Source organism: Myotis daubentonii, chromosome 14 (genome assembly GCF_963259705.1).
Source record: "Myotis daubentonii chromosome 14, mMyoDau2.1, whole genome shotgun sequence".
NCBI lineage: Eukaryota > Metazoa > Chordata > Mammalia > Chiroptera > Vespertilionidae > Myotis > Myotis daubentonii.
In genome coordinates this window covers 54,640,475-54,659,202 of record NC_081853.1, presented here as the reverse complement: position 1 = coordinate 54,659,202, position 18,728 = coordinate 54,640,475, and the positions used below count along the sequence as shown (strand labels likewise).

Genomic DNA, 18,728 nt, shown 5'->3' with positions numbered 1-18,728 from the left:
GGTGTCGGCGGCACGAAACAGCTGCGCGAGGCCTGCCCGGACGGGGCGCCTCAGTAACGGGAAGATGAGCTCACCCTTCGAAAGGCTTCGACATAAAAGGTGCCATAGAAAAAGGAAGTCATTCTTCTTAGTTGTAATACCCCACAAAAAGGGTTTGCCACCTACACGGCTGCTGAAACTTGATTGCAGAATGGCTTCTGATGCCACACTCAGTGGAGGCCAACGGCAATAAAAGCTCCATCCAGCCCTCGCGCTGAGCAGACCCACATGTGCCTTTAATTTTTTTTTTTTTTAATTTCCTGGGCTTCCGGCCCAGAAATTGGATGGGAATTTTATTTAAACCTGCTCTTGTGTATCAACTTTTGGTAAATAGCAGGTTTTTGGCTGGCTCACATCATGCGCTCCATTTGGAACAGAGGGAGGGGATGAAACGATCCCTCGCTCTTTAGACCAGCGGTTCTCAACCTGGGGGTCGCGACCCCTTTGGCGGTCGAACGACCCTTTCACAGGGGTCGCCTAAGACCATCCTGCATCTCAGATATTTACATGACGATCCATCACAGTAGCAACATGACAGTTATGAAGTAGCAATGAAAATAATTGTATGGTTGGGTCACAACATGAGGAACTGTATTTAAAGGGCCGGAAGGTTGAGAACCACTGCTCTGACAGACACCTATTCAGGCACATCTCACCTGTTCTGACGGTGACACGGGGCTCACACTAAATGTCCATCGCCATTCCTAGACATTTAGGATGTGCACGCTCCCCCTCACCCCAGGGCAACCACAGACTCAACATCCATTCAATCACCTTCCAGCACTTATCCGCTTCCCCCAGCTCCGGCAGTGTGGTCCGAGTTTGGAAGTGACTAAGGACTTGTGGGGGGTGGGAGGAGGGGCAAGAGTGTCCAGGGGCTCAGGCTGAGGTTTCTCTCTCATGTGAATTCAATGCTGTCCTGTTTTGCCCCGTCGCTCTGCTGCCTGGGGCCAGTCCCCCCTCCTGCCTGATGAAAATGCTCTCTCCCTTCCCACTAGGCAGGGCACGGATAGATGTCTTAGACCAGTAGTTCTCAACCTGTGGGTCGCTACCCCTTTGGCAGTCGAACGACCCTTCCGCAGGGGTCGCCAAAGACCATCCTGCATATCAGATATTTACATGACGATTCATAACAGTAGCAATATGACAGTTATGAAGTACCAACAAAATAATTTTATGGTTGGGGGTCACCACAACATGAGGAACTGTATTTAAAGGGCCAGAAGGTTGAGAACCGCTGTCTGAGACTCTAAGACTTAGAGGAAAACGCACTGTGAGACCTCCCCCTGGGAACGTTGGGAAGAGGCACCCTGTGATGGATGTGGGCAGGGGGCTGTCATGGCAGTCGCTAGGTGCACCACAGGCACGGGCATCATTTGCATGTCGTCCTCTGGGTTCTTCCCAGAATTCACCAGTTCTACCCAATCAAACATTCCGTCCCACTCAGGGGGCTTGCCAGCATGCTCCCAGACCGCAAGCAAAGGGTGATTTACAGTAGCCAATAACCAGGGAAGCCGCCATAAACCACCTCTCCGGGCACCTATTCCAGTTTTTTCCCTTTGGCTAAGTACAGAGACCTTAAGAAGCCCAAATTTACTGCAACTTAATTCTGATGGGCGAAAGAAAGCACATTATTTTTATTTATAGTAGTGAGCGCTATCTATCCTTGCCTCCCCCCTTTAAAACCTAAATCTCCTCAGCTTTTTCTTTTTTCTTTTTTTAATGCAGCCATTCTTCCTACAAGGAAGAACAGTATCTTGTCAAAGCGAGAGGAGAGGACAAACGTAGCCAACAGGGGACAGAGCTCGCCACCTCCCCACACCCTCCCATCCCAGTCCCCAGGTGTGCTCTTGGGGTGAGGGTGGGAAGGGGGGGCGGGCTGGGTAAGGGGTGTGTGAGCTCATCACTGCCCCCTAGTGTCAGGCCTTTGCAGCAGGTCCTTCCACCCTGCCTCCCTGGGCCTGGGTTCTACCTCCCTCTTGTCTTTTAAATCCCCTGAAGGAGAGTTTTTCCAGAGACAGGAGTCCAAAGGGCCCTTTCCCTTCACGCCCCCTGGGCTCTCCTGTGCCCAGGTCGCTGCCCTTACTGAGGGGTGTGCCCCTCCAGTACGAGGACTAGGATCGAGGAGAGGACAGAGAGAGCACAGAGCTGGAAGCTCCCTTTTAGTCTAGGTAAGCCAACAAGTAAACTAGAAGCTTAAGACACTATAACCTTTAAAATGTGCACCCTGGGCCCAGACTCCTGCCCAGAGTCCAGCGTCCCCTGCTGGCCAGACCTCTCACACATGCATTTCAGGGAAAAGCCACACACTGGATTGCCAGCCTCCTGCCCTGGGCTCCTGCTGGCTGAGCGACCCTTATAAAGGGGTCCCTGGAATCCTCTTTCAACCAATGGGCTGAGAGACCTGCCCGTCCAATGGGAGCTGAACAGCCATAGTCTCATTTGCATCTTTCCTCAGCAATGAGAGCAGCTACCTAATGACCAATCAGAACATGCCATCCCAACCAGGGCAGTGTTATTGGGACCACACGATGCAAATTTTGGATTCTTCATTTGCATAAGGATGGGCCAATCAGGGAGCCAGGTGGCACTCTAAGTAAGAGACCTCCCCTGCGCCCTCCAGAGGCTGTTTGCCCTGATCCCAAAATATTCACCTGAAGAAAGTTTCTCCTTTCACCACACCCCAGAGGGTGGGAGTCACCTTCGGTTGACAAAAACAGAATTCTAAAACTCAGCCCCAATTTCGGTTTTACTCACGAGGACTATTGCTAGAGTCCCGCAACAGCCTTCTAGACGTGGTGAATGCATCGGCATGCATACATTTATGCAAGCAAGAAAACTGCTTTTCCGGAACCAACTTCCTTCTAGGAAGACCTCCTGAAGGTCACCCCTGTGAAGGGCTCCCCCGAATATTCCCACGCCTGTCCCCAGGGCATGTGCATCACTCTCCCAGTGATGGACAGACAGGTTGTCCCCAATAGTTTCGGTTACTGTTCATGCCGTTACACAGGTGCTGTTAGGAACTCGCGCTGCTCATTTGGGTCCAGGTGCTGCCACCAGCCATTGCCTGGAGGTGATTCGAAACATGCAGGTGCGCAACCCTAACCGCACAGGGTCCCTCATAGGAAGAATACAACTGTGATGAGTCTCAGATCTGACTCCTGGAAGCCCGAGGCCAATGAATTTCCACTCACTGAATCAGGGCACAGTCACAGACCCAGAGTTCTCTGGGGAGAAACCGAGAACTGATTCCCCTCCAGCGCGCAGGCCACTGCCTGGGGCGCAGCGCACCCGGAGCAACCACCCACTTTATTATTCACACTGAGGTCCGGAGCGCAGCCAGGTGCCATCCCTACCTTTACCCCGCGCTCTGGGCCAGCTGTGTGCACCGGAGGCCACCCAGCGGCGACGTGCGGCTCTCCGCCCTCCAGCGCCACCTCGGGCCCGCAGGCCAGACACACTTGGACGTGAAGAGCGCGGGCGAGGCGTGCGGCGTGGGGTACGGCGGGGCGCGGACGCCCGGGGGCGGGACGTGGCGCTGGCACGAGGCGCTCATGGGGCGTGGAGTCTGGCGGGGCCGGAGCACGCGGGGGGCGTGGCGTGGGAATGGAGCGCGCGGGCTGCCGGGGGCGTGGGCGCACGGGGCGGGGCCGCGGGCGCGGGGCCGGATTGGCTGCTGCTCAGCGGCGCCGCGCTGGCCCCGCCCCACCGCCTGGTCCCGCCCCTCTCGGCGCCGAGTGGCGGAGGCGCCGGCAGCGGGACCGCGGCTGCCCAGACGCACAGCCAGGCCGGCGGGGTGGCGCCGCCGGGTGGGGACGGCGCGCACCCTGAAGGCGCACGGCGGCCCTGGGATCAGGTAGGTCGGGCTGTCCGTCCTCGCGCCGCCGGACCGACGGGACACGCTGGCTTCGTGGCCCACGGGCTGCAAAGTTTGGGGAAGACGAGGCAATCTCTAGCCCGCGTGCTTTGGGGCGCTCGTGTTCCTTTCAGGCGAGGGCTGTTTTGGGGTAAAACGACGGGTACCTGGCTCCAGCGAGGGCTATGCCCGCCTGGCCCTCTGACTGGCCTTTAGCGCTGAAAGTTGGGGGGTGGGGGGGCCGGAAGTTGCGAACCCTCGGTACACAGAGAAGGAGCCCCCGTGGCCCCTGGTCTTGTAGGAGGGTGACAGCGGTGAGCCCGGGAACCCCCTTCCCTCCGGGCTGGGGGACGCCGGGCGCAGGATTCCTCCCTAGAGATCAAGTTTTCTCAGCTGCCTCTGCACTTCCAGGTCTGCCCTGGTGCACCGAGTGCAGTCTGGGTTCCTGAGCTCGCACCTGGGTCTCCGCTGCTTCCCCTTCTCTAAAGAAAGCCTGCAAAGCATCCCACGCGCGCGGGTCACCAGATCCCACCCGGCGGCTGCCGGGCGCCGGGTCTCCGCGCTGCAGGGACCGGCTATGGTGCCGGAGACGCACGGGCAGCCTCTGGGCTCCACTGAGCACAGCTGCTCGGGGCCGCCGGTCTGGGTCTGTGCCCCTTCCCCGCATTGCATTTGCTTATGGCTTTGCAGGCAGGAGATGCTCCCACAGCAATGATTTCATAATAAATGGTGCCGCTCAGGCGAGGAGAGGCAGTCCCTCTTCGGAGCCCTGGGGAAGCAGGGGAAGGGGGCGCAGCCTGGTCACCTGCAACAAGATTGGGGGAAGCAGTGAGCAGGAGCGAGGCAGATGGGGGATGTGTGATGTGCGGAGAGGTCGGAAGCCCTGGCTTCCGTGGTGAGTAGGTAAATCCAGAAATCATCTCAAATGATGAAGCAGGGGGAAAAAAAAACCTAAAAATATTAGGGAGGCTGTGCATGCTGTGGTTTGTGTCTGCCCCCACAGAGACGAATAGCGTGCTTGCTGAAAAGAATCCTGATCTGTAAATAGATTAAAAACAGGAATTAATGCGAACAATGAGTCAGGGCCTTCGGAGATTGACAGGAGGGATAATTGCTTTGGAAAGAGCTACTTGTCTCAGTATCGCTCCAGTGTGTTGCTCTTGCATTGCTGGCTGTGTTTGGTAACAGTAGCATGACTTTGGCTCCCATGCCCTGGCCTGTGAGTTTGTGGGTTTAACCCTCTGTGGGTCGCAGGACCAGGGAGGAAGTGGCAGGTGCATCATCATAACCACGTGGACAGCATGTGCAAAAGCCCCAGTATGTGCCAGGGACAGGTCCCGGTGGGACAGGCCGCAGTGGGACCCCTGGACGCATCTGTACCCGCCAGGGACCTCGAGCAGGTGGCTGCACAGTGTTCAGGTGAAGGCCGGTCGGCTGCATATGTGTGGGCCTCCCGCCTGGAGATGGGCCGGTGGAGACACCGCATGGCTAATTGACTGGCCGGCTGATAGATTCGGCAGCCGCAGTCTCAGACAGTGACGTCCATCCCCATGTCCCCTCTCCCTGTCTGGGTGTCACTAATGTCAGCCTCAACCCAGGGAGCCTGGAAGTGCACTTCTCGGAGGAGTGTAACTTTTAAACACCCTTCATGATACAGCCACAGAGCCCGAGGGCTCCTTAAAATGGCCACAACACCTTTCATAGGACCCAGTGCCCCGCACACAGGTTCAGGGGAGCCGAGACCCGCTGTGGACAGCACGCTGTGTAGCCTCTCCCTGGCTCATTTGTGCTCGATGCCCTCACGGTCACATTTCATACCAAATAAGTCTTTCTCGTGTATCGGTTCCCCATCCTTCCCCCACACCCAGTGCACATCTTCCAGCTTCGTGCTTTCCTGCGCAATTTAAGCATCCAATTTGAAGTTTTCATCAGCTCTTACTACAATTTGCGCTGAAATAGTATAGAGATACAACTGTACCTTTTCTTTTTCTTTAAATATATTTTTAATGATTTCAGAGAGGCAGGGAGAGAGAGAGAGAAACATCCATGATGAGAGAGAATCATGGATCAGCTGCCTCCTGCACACCCCCTACTGGGGATTGAGCCCGAAACCCGGGCATGTGACCCTTGACCGGAATCGATCTCAGGACCTGGCCACAGGCCGACGCTCTATCCTCTGAGCCAAACCAGCTAGTTCTATACCTGCACCTTCTCATGCTGCACGGCATACATATATCACTGTGTTGTGGCCATGTCACCAGACAGAGGAGCGATGCTCTGTTGCCGTGTCCCCAGTCAGTAAGTCATTAGCAGTGAAGTCATGCTAATTTTATGTTCTGGGAAAGAATCAGATGGCGGGGGATTTATTGATGCTGTGGGCGTGTGTCTGCCCCCTCAGAATCAGTCACTCCAGCCGTCCGCCTTGAAGCCGGCTGATCGGCCGGAGTTACTCTGTCCCTCTGAGGGTGAGCATGTCTCCTGGTTTCAACCCGCATGTAATACGCCGTGATCAGTGGCGGACGTTTCCCTTTCGGATGCCTGATCTTGGTGCACCAGAGAGCATCCTTTTTGCAGAGACGTTGGGCAGTGATTGGCATGTTGGGCCACAGGCTCCTTTAAGGTACCGAGGTCTTTGAAATGGAGGCATCACAGGTCTCAGGTTCAGATCTGATTGGAATAAACATTTCGGAGATGACCGAGTGGGCTAAGTGGTGTTTGGTTTTCAGTCCTCGCTCTGCCTCTTCTCCCTCCCCCCCCCCCCACCCCCGACCCTCTACCCACCGCCGCATCTGTCTCCCACACACCCTGGCGGGTGCGTGTCTTTTGAAAATTGGCTGCCGGAGGCAGGCACCCCTGGTTGAGACTCTGCATGCCGCGGTTCCATCCCTACTGCTTTTCGTTCCGCCCTTTCATGCGCACGTTACACACAAGAAGTGAGGATCCGCAATAGAAGCGCTGGCAGAACTTGATAGCGTCTCAAACAGCTCCGCTCCGCGGAATGTAAATATTTGTAGCATCTTGACTGTGCAAGAGGCTGCCTTGCGGGAAGGGAAGCAAGAGACAGCGGCTGCCTTGTTAAGTGGGATACAGTCATTCCGATGAGGCGCTTGCTCCTTATTGCGGACGGTGCATCTTAGGACGTGGATTGTGTAAATTACTCTCTTAGGTGCTTTTGTGACTCGGAGTGTGAACTTTCCCGGGGCTAGAACGGGAGGACCAGCTTGCCCTGTTTGTCTTTCTAACTCGCTTGGCTTGGAGTGCCTTGCGAATGCTGAGATGAGATCTCGTTCAGAAACAACGTGGATTACATGGCTGATCGGTGAGCCTGTCCCCACACTGGTTGCACTGGGAAAAAGAATTCCTGGGCTCATTACAACACTTCGCATGCTCCGCCCGGCTGGTGTGGCTCAGTGGTTAAGCGTTGTGCTGTGCACCAAGAGGCTGCTGGTTGGATTCCCCATCAGGGCACATGCCCGGGTGGCAGGAACAATCCCCAGGAGGGGGCGTGCAGGAGGCAGCCAATTGATGTGTTTCTCCCACATTGATGTTTCTCTCTCTCTCTCTCTCTCTGTCTCCCCCCCCCCCTTCCTTCCACTCTCTCTATTTAAACTTTTTATTTTAAAATAGAAATGGAAAAATATCCTCGGGTGAGGATTAACAAAAAAACAACAACAAACACAGGACATTCATTGGGATTTTCCTGCACCAGCCTGGTTTCAAGCCCTGGATCGCATGTCTTGCCCTCAGTGCAGGGGTGAAGAAGCTGTCTGCTGCCCCGCCCGCGCTCACTCCAGCCTTCTGGACACTCCGTGCTGGATGAATCCATGAGCCACAGGCCGGGGGCTGCGGGACACCCAATGCTTGGCCTGAAGAAGACTTCTCCCTACTCATCCCATGCAGGGCCTCCCAGCCACAGCGGCCCCTTCCACTTCCTGGGAGACCCAGTAGACACCCCTGGCGTCCACCTCACGCAACCTCCTTCTATCTCCCCACACCCCCCCTCAGCTCACTGTTGCTTCCGCCGGGTAACTCTTTACTTCCATGCCGCCATTTGCCCGTGACCCTAACTCTGGGCTCCACCCTGACAAGACGTGGGCCCGTGCTGTCTGCTCTGCACTGCCCTGTGTCCTGCTTCAGGGGGGCAAGGGTCAGAACTTCATGAACGTTGTTCAGCTGTCAGTCCCTGCCCTTCCTGGTAGCCGGCGGGTGGAGTGGCACACGCATGTCAGGGCTTCGGTAAATATTGGTAGAATGAAACTGTCATCTCTTTTATTCACGTGAAATTCTACTGTAGTTATATTCGGGCTTAAAATTATTTTGTTGGACTTAAAATGACTAATTAGAAGATTTTATTTTATTTTGCACAGTTTCAGGGTGACCCATCATTCATGGAAAACAGACCAGGGTTTTGATATTGTCTGCATTTAGAAAATTCTGTGACAAACGCATATGCCCTTAAAGCAGTGGTTCTCAACCTTGGCTGCACATGAGAATCACCTGGGAATCTTTTTAAAATCCTGATTTCTGGGCCTCATCCTCCGGAAATTCTGTTTCTTTGTTACTAATGTTGTGGCCCCACCCCATAACAAAGAAACAGAATTTCCGGAGGAGGGGGCCCAGAAATCAGGATTTTACAAAGATTCCCAGGTGATTCTATGTGCAGCCAAGGTTGAGAACCTCTGCCTTAAAGGAAGCATATAGACTAAAGGTGGTCCGTACAGAGGCCTGGTCCTCGGTGTCATTGGCTCATTTGAGTGCAAGGTGGGATTTGAGTGCAATTTGGAATTCTCAGAATTCATTATCTTATTAGAGTAAAACTGTGGCATGTGGGGAGTATAACTAAATGACTGGCCCTCGCTGGACTAAAGGGTCCCGGGTTCGATTCCAGTCAAGGGCAGGTACCTGGGTTGCAGGCCCCTCCCCAGCCTGGGCCCTGGTCTGGACACATGCAGGAGGCAACCAATCAATGTGTTTCTCTCACATCGATGTTTATCTCTGTCTTTCCCTCTCTTTTCCACTCTCCCTGAAAAGCAATGGAAAATTATCCTCAAGTGAGGATTAACAAAAAACAAAGAACTAAATGACTAAAAAACAACAAATCAAAGCCCGTCTTCCTAAACTATAAATAATTACTGGTCCACGGGGCACCATGTGAGCATGGAACAGTCTCACCTCATCCCAAACAGAGGGCCCCTCTGAAATACTCCTTCCCCTCCCACCGCCCCCATGGGAGATCTTTCTGGAAACATCCCGTAGGATGATCTGGTGAAATAATGGACATTCCTGGGCCCTGCCAGGACTTTCCAAGTTATCTCGGGGGTCCGACTTGGTAACCTACATTTTTCAACTTTTTTTATTTTGAAATAGTAACACAGGAAGTCACAAAAAATAGTACAGAGTCCCATGTGTCCCCCCCCCTCCCCGCCCCCGCATGGGATGCCGGTGGACATGGTGCACTTTCTGAACCAGGGGTTGCCCCTGGCGCTTTACCATCAGCCGGGCAGCCGATCTGGCCATTTCTCGCCGTTTTTTACCCGATCCTGTGTGTATAGCTCGGTGTGGTTTTAGTCCATGTGTAGATTCCTGTATCTGGGGTTTAATTTAAAGAGCAAACATCCGCAAAGCCGAGTCTCCGTGCCGGCATACACGATGCTGTATTTATGCAAGTGTCTTCGAGGCTTCCGATTCCTCTCCCACCGGCGGTTTCCATGCAAATATTTGTCGGGTTGTTCTTAAACAGCACGATCTGCTTTTTCTCGGAGACGCCGGCGTGTGAAAGTTGCTATGGAGATCCAAGTGTTGGCATTTTACACCCGGGACGTGGCATTTGGGTGGCGCCGGCCGTCGGCTTGGGAGCCCGTGCTGACTTTCTGAACTGTCTTTGGAAGGCTCTGCTGGGGAGTGTGTGTGTATCTTTTACTCAGACCTGGACTGGGTGCTTTGGTGTTTGGTTTTTTTAATCCTCACCTGAGGATATTTTTCCATTGACTTTTAGAGAGCGTGGAAGAGAGAGAGAAAGACAGAGAGAAATATCGATGTGAGAGGAACACATTGATCGGTTGCCTCCTGCATGCGCCCCGACCAGGGTCCGGGCTGGGAAGGAGCCTGCAACTAAGGTACAGCCCTTGACCGGAATCAAACCCGGGACCCTTCAGTCTGGAGGCTGACGCTCTATCCACTGAGCCAAACCGGCTGGGGCTCGGACAGGGTTTTTATGCCGCTCAGGCAAACACCCACTGTTGCTGCTTCTCCTGTGCAGCTGCCTCCCAGCCCGTTCCTGGCTCTTACCTGGAAACAGCCAGCCACTCTGTAAATAACGCCACACCTTGCAGGGACGGCAATGACCCTTCTCAGGCAACTGAAATCAGCGGGAGCCTCGTATCCGAGATCCAGGCCAGGCTGCTGCTCGCGGGCCGCTGCCTCTGCAGGGGGAACAGCGAGTTGCTGATCGCCAGTCGCGGTGATGAACCCGTGAGCATCCCGAGGGCTCTGGAACCCAGGCGGGCGCGTTTGCACCCAGTCGGTGTGAGCCACGGAGACGGTGCCTCCCCTGCACCGCCCCCCCCCCCGATTGGCTTCACCAGCAGAAGTGTTCACATGAGTGTATGTTAGTCGGCCTGTCATTTTTTCAATACTTTTGGTTGTTGTTAATCCTACTTGAGGATATTTTTCCCCTTGATTTTTAGAGAGAGTGGAAGGGAGAAAGGGAGGTGGGAGGGGAGAGAGAGAGAGAGAGAGAGAGAGAGAGAGATGTGAAAGAGACACATTTATTGGTTGCTTCCCGCTCATGCCCCGACTGAGGCCAGGGGTCAAACCTGCAACCCAGGTATGTGCCCTTGACTGGGAATCAAAGCCTTGACCATTAGGTGCAAGGGCTGATGCTCTAGCCACTGAGCAACACTGGCCAGGGCTCAGTTATTCGTAGGGAAGCTTTACTAGTGCTTTTTATTTTGCTGAGTAAAGCCAACCAGGACCCCTGTGCACGGATGGGCTGTACACTTTTGAAATCCTGAGCCTCGTAGGTCAAAGGTTTTTCTTTCTTTCTCACTTCCTCATACCATTACGTACACATTTCCTCATGCACGTGGAAGAATACACACGTTTATATTTAGTCCTGCTCTCTTGGACCATTTCATGAATATTAAACAGGGAGTGCCCTGGGGAGCTGGTTCTCTGGTCTGGGGGGCATATTGATTTCTGCAAACAGGAAGCGTCTCAGCCTGTGGTTTTGTTACGTCCCGGAACCAACCACGTGGTCTGGGGAGGTGCAGGTGAGTGGACAGTGTATGTCCATGTGTCGGGCAGTTCTAGAACACAGGCGTTCTCTCTTCTTCATCCAACGGTGCCGTCGCCGTCTGTTGCTTCAGAATATCTTTGGTCATTTTTCCAGAAATTACTTCTGGGGGGTTTCCCCCTGAATCTTGATTTTTAAAAAAGTCTTCCAAGTGATTATGAATACTCTATTTCTTTGTCATTAACCTCCCCCCCCCACCCCTTCCCCGCACACACACACACAATACCCAGGACAGGTTAGAATAGGGAATAGAATTAACACCAAATCACCAAATCAAACAACGCATGAGGTAAGGGGTGCAGACATTTCATAAGCATCCAAGCAAGAGAATAACAGCAAAGGCTGGGGAGGGGTTTCGGGCTGCACTTGGGGTCAATGTGCCCATGACCCCAAGTTAGTTAGTTAGTTGCTTCCTCCTCTTCCTCTTCCCTTTTCTGGGTTTTCTCTCTTGCTTCAGGGGTCTGCTTTTGAATGGGCTCCTCTGTGCTGACCCCTAGTGGGTAGGTGTTTTCAGTCGTCTCCAATTGAAAAGTGACATGTCTTGGTTTTCAGGGGAACCTGGGGGCCAGGGAAGGCGGCTGTAAAACTTACCAAGTTGGCCTTGACCGGTTTGGCTCAGTGGATAGAGTGTCGGCCTGCGGACTGAAAGGTCCCGGGTTCGATTCCGGTCAAGGGCATGTGCCTTGGTTTCGGGCACATCCCCAGTAGGACATGTGCAGGAGGCAGCTGATCGATGTTTCTCTCTCATCGATGTTTCTAACTCTCTATCTCTCTCCCTTCCTCTCTGTAAAAAAATAAATAAATAAATAAATAAATAAATAAAACTTACCAAGTTTGACCTTCAGAGAAGGAGGACTTTAGAAGAAGGTGCAGCACAGGCCGGCCCTGGGGGAGGCAGTTCGCAAAGGCGGCCGCAGCGGCTCCTTCCTCGGCTGGGCCTGGGGCTTGCACTTCCCTTTAAGCGTGAGTCTCTCTCGCTCACCCTGAATCGGGCTGGATGTGAGGGAGAGAATGCGGCCAGGTAGTGGCGGTGTGAGGGCTGAGCCTTGGCCTAAGACTCAGGGTGCAGGGTTCTTGCTCTCCTCTGGCCCCTGCTCATCACGGCTCCTGCTGGGGCCTGGCCTGCGTCTCCTATGCTGAGCTTATCCACAGGCTACATCCCAGGACAGTGGGCAGACGTGGATTCCGCAGGAAGGTGTGGGGTGGAAAGGAGTATTGGCCTAAAACAAGAAGCCTTTCTGTTGCTCTCTGACGGGGTGGCTGGGAGCTGTGCTGGCAAGTGATTCTGAGTCACATGGGACCGCAGTCACTGAGGGTGTTCTTATTAAACTTACTAGTGACCCAGTGCACGCATTTGTGCACATTGAAAGGAAATTAATTAGAAGGTGGCCAGCGGGGAGGGACTGGGTGAGATGGGATGGGCACTCCCTAGAGCAGGGGTGGGCAAACTTTTTGACTCGAGGGCCACAATGGGTTCTTAAACTGGACCGGAGGGCCGGAACAAAAGCATGGATGGAGTGTTTGTGTGAACAAATATAAATTCAAAGTAAACATCATTACATAAAAGGGTACGGTCTTTTTTTTTTTTAGTTTTATTCATTTTAAATGGGCCGGATCCGGCCTGCGGGCCATAGTTTGCCCACGGCTGCCCTAGAGCCAACCTCCTGTGGTCCCTCCTCATTATCAGCCTGGCCTGCGGGGATCAGGCCAAAACTGGTTCTCTGACATCCCCCAAGGGGTCCCGGAGTGCAAGAGGGCACTCTGCCAAGTTGCTGTCGAACAGGGTGTGGAACACAAACGCAAGTGTGCAGCAAGCCAGATTCAGTGCCGACAGTGCCCCAGCAACAACATAACCGTGGCCGAAGGTGGAATCACATGGCCCCGTGAGAAATTGGGCTCCCTCCTCTCTGGTTTCGGGATGCGTCGCCCTAGAACCACCATTGCCAAGTCACTGCAGCTCAGCAGCTCCTGCGTTGAGATTCTGCCCCCTGGTGGTCAGTGCATGTCATAGCGACTGGTTGGACGGTCGGACACTTAGCATATTAGACTTTTATATAGAGAGCTTTTTTAGCGTGTAGGCAAAGCTCTGGGTTGAGGTGTCTCGTGTTCAGTTATTCTTCCTAGGAAATTTCTTTTTTTTGGTAACATTACAGAATAAAAATGTGTGCAGTTTACTAAGTCAACAACTGTGACCTTTAATTACTTCATAAAATGTGCAGCTACTGAGTGGCTAGGACGTTTTAGGCACACATATAGCTTTCAAATAAACATAGCCTCCTAAAATGTAAACAGATGTGCAAATTGACTCAATATTCCCACGGCGGCGGGCAGACGTGGGTTCCACGGGAAGGTGTTGGGGGAAGGGGGGGGGGGTGGAGGAGTATCTGTGAGCAAGAATACAGCTGGCCCAGAGGAATTTCCACTAAGATTGTACTTAGAAAACAACCAGGAGTTTCCAGTGGCCTAAAGCAAGAGGCCTCGCTGTAGCTCTCCGAGGGGGTGGCTGGGAGCTGCGCTGGCTTGCAGCCACAGGTCCGGCTGGTAGGGGACCTCTAGGTCCTCTGGGGTGCAGGCTGAGGGAGCTCCTGGCAGAAACCATCCTCATGCATGTTGTTGGGGTGCAAAACAGGCGGACAGGACAGCGTCGATGCTTGAAACTGGAATAAGCCCTGGCTCACTCATCCTCACAGCAACCCTGGCTGCATACCTTCCTCCACATTTCAAGGGGTGCACATGGTGGCTCTCAGGCCTCGTGGGGGCCAGGCCTGGGCTGCAGGCAGGCGTCACCATGGCCGCACTCCCTGGGCAAGGGTGTCCCAGGCTCCCTCAGCCTCTCCATGGGGAGGATCAGCACCATGGACAGCGGCGGGAGGACCTGGCTGCCATGGTTAACAGTCCTCTACTCTAAGGGCACCACCTACCAACTTCTCATTTTCTTCTAATACAATGGTTCTCAACCTTCCTAATGCCGCGGCCCTTTAATACAGTTCCTCATGTTGTGGTGACCCCCAACCATAAAGTTATTTTTGTTGCTACTTCATAACTGTAATTTTGCTACTGTTATGAATCGTCATGGAAATATCTAATAAGCAGGATGTATTTTCATTGTTACAAATTGAACATAATTAAAGCATAGTGATTAATCACAAAAACAATATGTAATTATGTATGTGTTTTCCGATTGTCTTAGGCCCCCCTGTGAAAGGGTCATTCGACCCCCAAAGGGCGACCCACAGGTTGAGAACTGCTGTTCTAGAAGTTTCTGAGGAACCTCTCCAAGGACTTGGTAAGAGAGGTGTAGAAGGCCTGATCTGTTCAGTCTGAGGCATGTGGTTGGCTGACGGTGAGCCTGATGAGTGAGCCGGAGGTCCTTCTGATTCTCAAGCGGGAGGCACACCTCCTGTTCCCTCACCAGGCTGATCGTCAGTGCTGCTGGTTATCTAAGTTCTGTGATTAAGGACAATAAACAGAATTAATCTGGGTGCCTGAATTAGGATCAAACCTGTCAGCCGAGAAGATGGCTCTGAACACGGCGAGCTCAGTTTAAATACGTTCTGAGGAAGTTTGGTTGGTTTTAACATGTACAAGCAAAGTGCAAATCCCGGGGAAGGAAGGCCCGGTCTGCAGGAATGCCGGGTGCTGCTGTCACTGTCCGTTCCTAAAACTAAATGTGCTGATCGATGCCCTGAGTAACTGAGTGGAGGCAGCGGTGGGATCCGGGCTGTTTTCTTCTTAGTAATTGCGCCTTCCGTTTCGCCATTTCACGGAGCCGCCGCTCACACCCCGGGAGGAGCAACGTCTAGGTTACTCCCTGTTCATTAAAAAAAAAAAAAAAATCTGCCCGATAAAATATCGTTCCTGCAAGATTTTTGCTTAGAGTGTAGAGATTTTTCATGTCTGGCATTAAATCATGTGGAGGGGTTGATCTAGCTAATGAAATTATTATCCCAAGAATAATGACCAACATTTCTCAAAATGGTTATCGAGGGTGGTTTTCTGGTTCAAGACCAAACCCAGAATCCCTGTGATTTAGGGGACCTTGTGCGCTGTCACCGTGCACGGTCAGAGCCCAGCTGTCGCCTCGGACCTGGAGGGACAGTGAGCCGAGCCCCCTCATTCCTGCGGCCTTACCACCCTGCGCAATCAGAGTGGGGGCTGCATTAACAGGGCCCCGTCCCCACCCCTAGGGTGGTCAGGAGGTAGGACAGACCTGCACCCCGGCATCTGGGCCACACTTCCTTGAAGGTAGGGGTTAACCCCAGGCCATTGGCTGGCCGTGCAGTGACCCGGAACGTCGCCTCCTAAGCAGTGACATCCTCTGGTGACAAAAGCACCCCTTCCCCACGGGAGGGGCCGTGGGCTGCAGCCCACGCGCGCTCAGTTCCCTTTCCTCGATTTGCTCAGGGGGTGGCGCCTTTGAGTTCAACGTTGGCGATACTCTGTGGGGTTTTGTTTGTTTTCATCTACGTCGTTGACTCCTCTGTGATGTAGGAAAACTGCATGGAATACGGAACTGCAGTACTGGCTGGTAGGCCAGATGGAGGACTAATGGCATTGTCCACGGCCGGCAGCCCCGTGGGGGGACGCCCACGTGAAGTGCACTGGGGGGTTCACAGAGCCGGATGCTGACCGCCCATGAGCCCATGAGAGTCGTCCCCGGTGCTTCCCAGCTCACCCTGTGTCTCAGTGGGGGCAGGGGCTAGGAGACAGGACACGCCCTCTGGGGTTCCCTCTCTTCCTTGTCCCCGGAGTCTTCTGTCCCCTCTGTGTCCTCTATTCAAAGGGCCACCTCTCCTTCTCTGTGTCTCCGTGTCCAGAGAGTGAATGCCCTCACTCTGGTCCATATCACTCCACTCTCCCGAGGCCGGGGGTTGGGCTGGGGGGAGCTGGGAGAACAGAGAAGGTACACTGTCAGCCCTCCGTATCCACGGGCTCCCCTCTGTGCCCTCGGTTCCCCAACCTCATGTCAAACATACTGGCAGGAAAAAGTGGTGTGACCCAGCCGGTCGGCGTGGCTCAGTGGTTGAGAGTTGACCTATGAACCAGGAGGTCATGGTTCAATTCCTGGTCAGGGCACATGCCCAGGTTGCAGGCTTGATCCCCAGTAGGGGGTGTGCAGGAGACAGCTGATCAATGATTCTCTCTCATCATTGATGTTTCTGTCTCTCCCTCTGCCTTCCTCTCTGAAATAAATAAAAATCATATATATATTTTAAAAACTGATGTGGTTGCTGGTGGGCTATGCAGTTAGATGTACCAGCGTCGATGGGGCTTTTTTCTTGTCATTATTCCCTAGCCCGTGGTCGGCAAACTGCGGCTCACAAGCCACATGCGGCTCTTTGGCCCCTTGAATGTGGCTCTTCCACAAAATACCACGTGCAGGCACTCACATACAGTGCAATTGAAACTTCATGGCCCATGCGCAGAAGTCAGTATTTTGTGGAAGAGCCACACTCAAGGGGCCAAAGAGCCACGTGTGGCTTGCGAGCTGCGGTTTGCCAAGCCACAGTTTGCTGACCACTGTCCTAGACAATACAGAATAACCAGTATTTACATCAGGGGTCCTCAAACTACAGCCCATGGGCCACATGCAAATACAAATATTGTATTTGTTCCCATTTTGTTTTTTTACTTCAAAATAAGATATGTGCAGTGTGCATAGGAATTTGTTCATAGTTGTTTTTTTTAAACTATAGTCCGGCCCTCCAACGGTCTGAGGGACAGTGAACTGGCCCCGTTGAAAAAGTTTGAGGACCCCTGATTTACATGGTATTTACATTGCATTTGGTATTGTAGCTAACCAGGAGATGACGGAAAGCAGATGGAGGGGGTGGCAGGTGACACGCAAACACCATGCCATTGACATGCGGGACTGAAGCATCTGAGGATGTGGGCATCCTCGGGGCTCCCAGTCCCCTGTGGGCACCGAGGACGACGGTGCCGTATGAATTTTCACGTGCATGGGGTACATCTCACTGTCCATGTGGGCTTCCTCATAACCGATGAAATATTAAAAACAGCGGCTAACATTCCATTCTTAAAACAACCCAACCCACGAACAGGCCCGAGGCAGGTGTGTGCACAGCCTCGCCCTCCTGCGTGTGTGTGTGTGTGTGTGTGTGCGTGTGTGTTAGAGAGTTGAGCAGAGCTTCCATTTCCTCGCCTGTCAGATCAACAGAGTTGTCCTGGCTCTTGTGAAACTGCAGCTCACAGTCTGTGGCCAGGACTCAGCCGGTGGCTACAAACATTCTGCTCAGACAGGCACAGCATTTTCTTAGCTCTTGGACTTGGTCACACTCAGGGAGGCCAGGCCAGCTGTTGCATCGTTGCAAGTTGGAAGGCATGTGTAACACTGTAACGCTCTCCTTGGACCCTCAGCCCTCCATTGTTCTGGGATGTTCAGTAGCCAGTCGCCTTTGCTGCAGGAATTGCTGGGAAGCCAGGGAAAAACCAGAGAAAATGGGGCTTCTGTTCTTTCGGCCACCGACTTGCATGGAAATTCTAGACGCTGCAGTCGGATCCGAGGTAAAACTCTCACAAGGCTAATGTTTTCTGTGTCAGACCACAAAATAATCGTTCACTGGCCACATGCATTTTAGACGCCTTGTAAGTCGTAAATCGTTGTAAAGGGAGGCGTGCCACACTCTAAAACTCAGTTAATTTGTAGTCAGAATTTCTGCGACATCTTAAAAAGAACAGAAACAGGAGCTCAACCTCTAATGAGAATATTGGGTCAGTGTGCACATTCGTTTACATTTTAGGAAGCTACGTGTATGTTAAAGCTCCATTTGTGCCTAAAACATCCTAGACGCTCAGTAGCTGTGTGTTTTATGAAGTAACTAGAGGCCCGGTGCATGAAATTTGTGCAGGGGAGGGTGGTCCCCTCAGCCCGACCTGCACCCTCTCCAATCTGGGAGCCCTCAGAGGATGTCCTACTGACGGCTTAGGCCTGCTCCCCGTGCTTCTCTGCTTCCTGCAGACCTGCCTGCTCGACGCCACCGCAGGCCCTGCTGTCTGCTCGCTGCGGGGGACTGGGCGCTGCTTGCCTCTCGCCCCCACGGCAAAGGCTTAAAGGGCTGGGGGACTCCCATGGTGCTGAGGGGACTGGGCACCGCCATCTTTGTCGCGAAGTGACAATCAATTTGCTTATTCCGTCTTTATTCGATAGGATTAGAGGTCACAGTTGTTGACTTAGTAAACTGCACACATTTTTATTGTGTAAAGTTACCAAAAAAAAAAGAAATCTCCTAGCGAGAATTGCTGATCACCCAGACACGTCAGCCCAGAGTCTTGCCTAAGCTCTAAAAAATAAGTGTAATAAGAACACTCGCCGTGACTGCGGTCCCACGTGACTCAGAACCGTTTGCTGTGAAGGGAATTCCTCTTACGAAGCTTTACCTTCATTTTCCTTGAGGACAAGTGACCCAGAACATCAGCCACGTGGCTAAGCCCCTGGGCCACGCCACGTGGGACAGTCACATCCCACAGGCGGAGGGCTTGGACAGGGTGGGTGTCGAATTCCTTACAGTAAGGATCGCT

At 53.2% G+C, this 18,728-nt stretch overlaps 1 protein-coding gene across 2 annotated transcripts in view; it reads left to right on the top strand.

Annotated features, from left to right (window-relative positions):
- Positions 1 to 3,773: 3,773 nt before the first annotated feature.
- Positions 3,774 to 18,728, top strand: part of LOC132215768 (contactin-3-like) — a 117,011-nt gene continuing 102,056 nt past the window's right edge. For both annotated transcript variants that reach the window (XM_059664545.1, XM_059664544.1), the window contains exon 1: positions 3,774 to 3,895. The gene's annotated coding sequence lies outside the window, so the exon portion shown is untranslated. The remainder of the gene's footprint in view (positions 3,896 to 18,728) is intronic.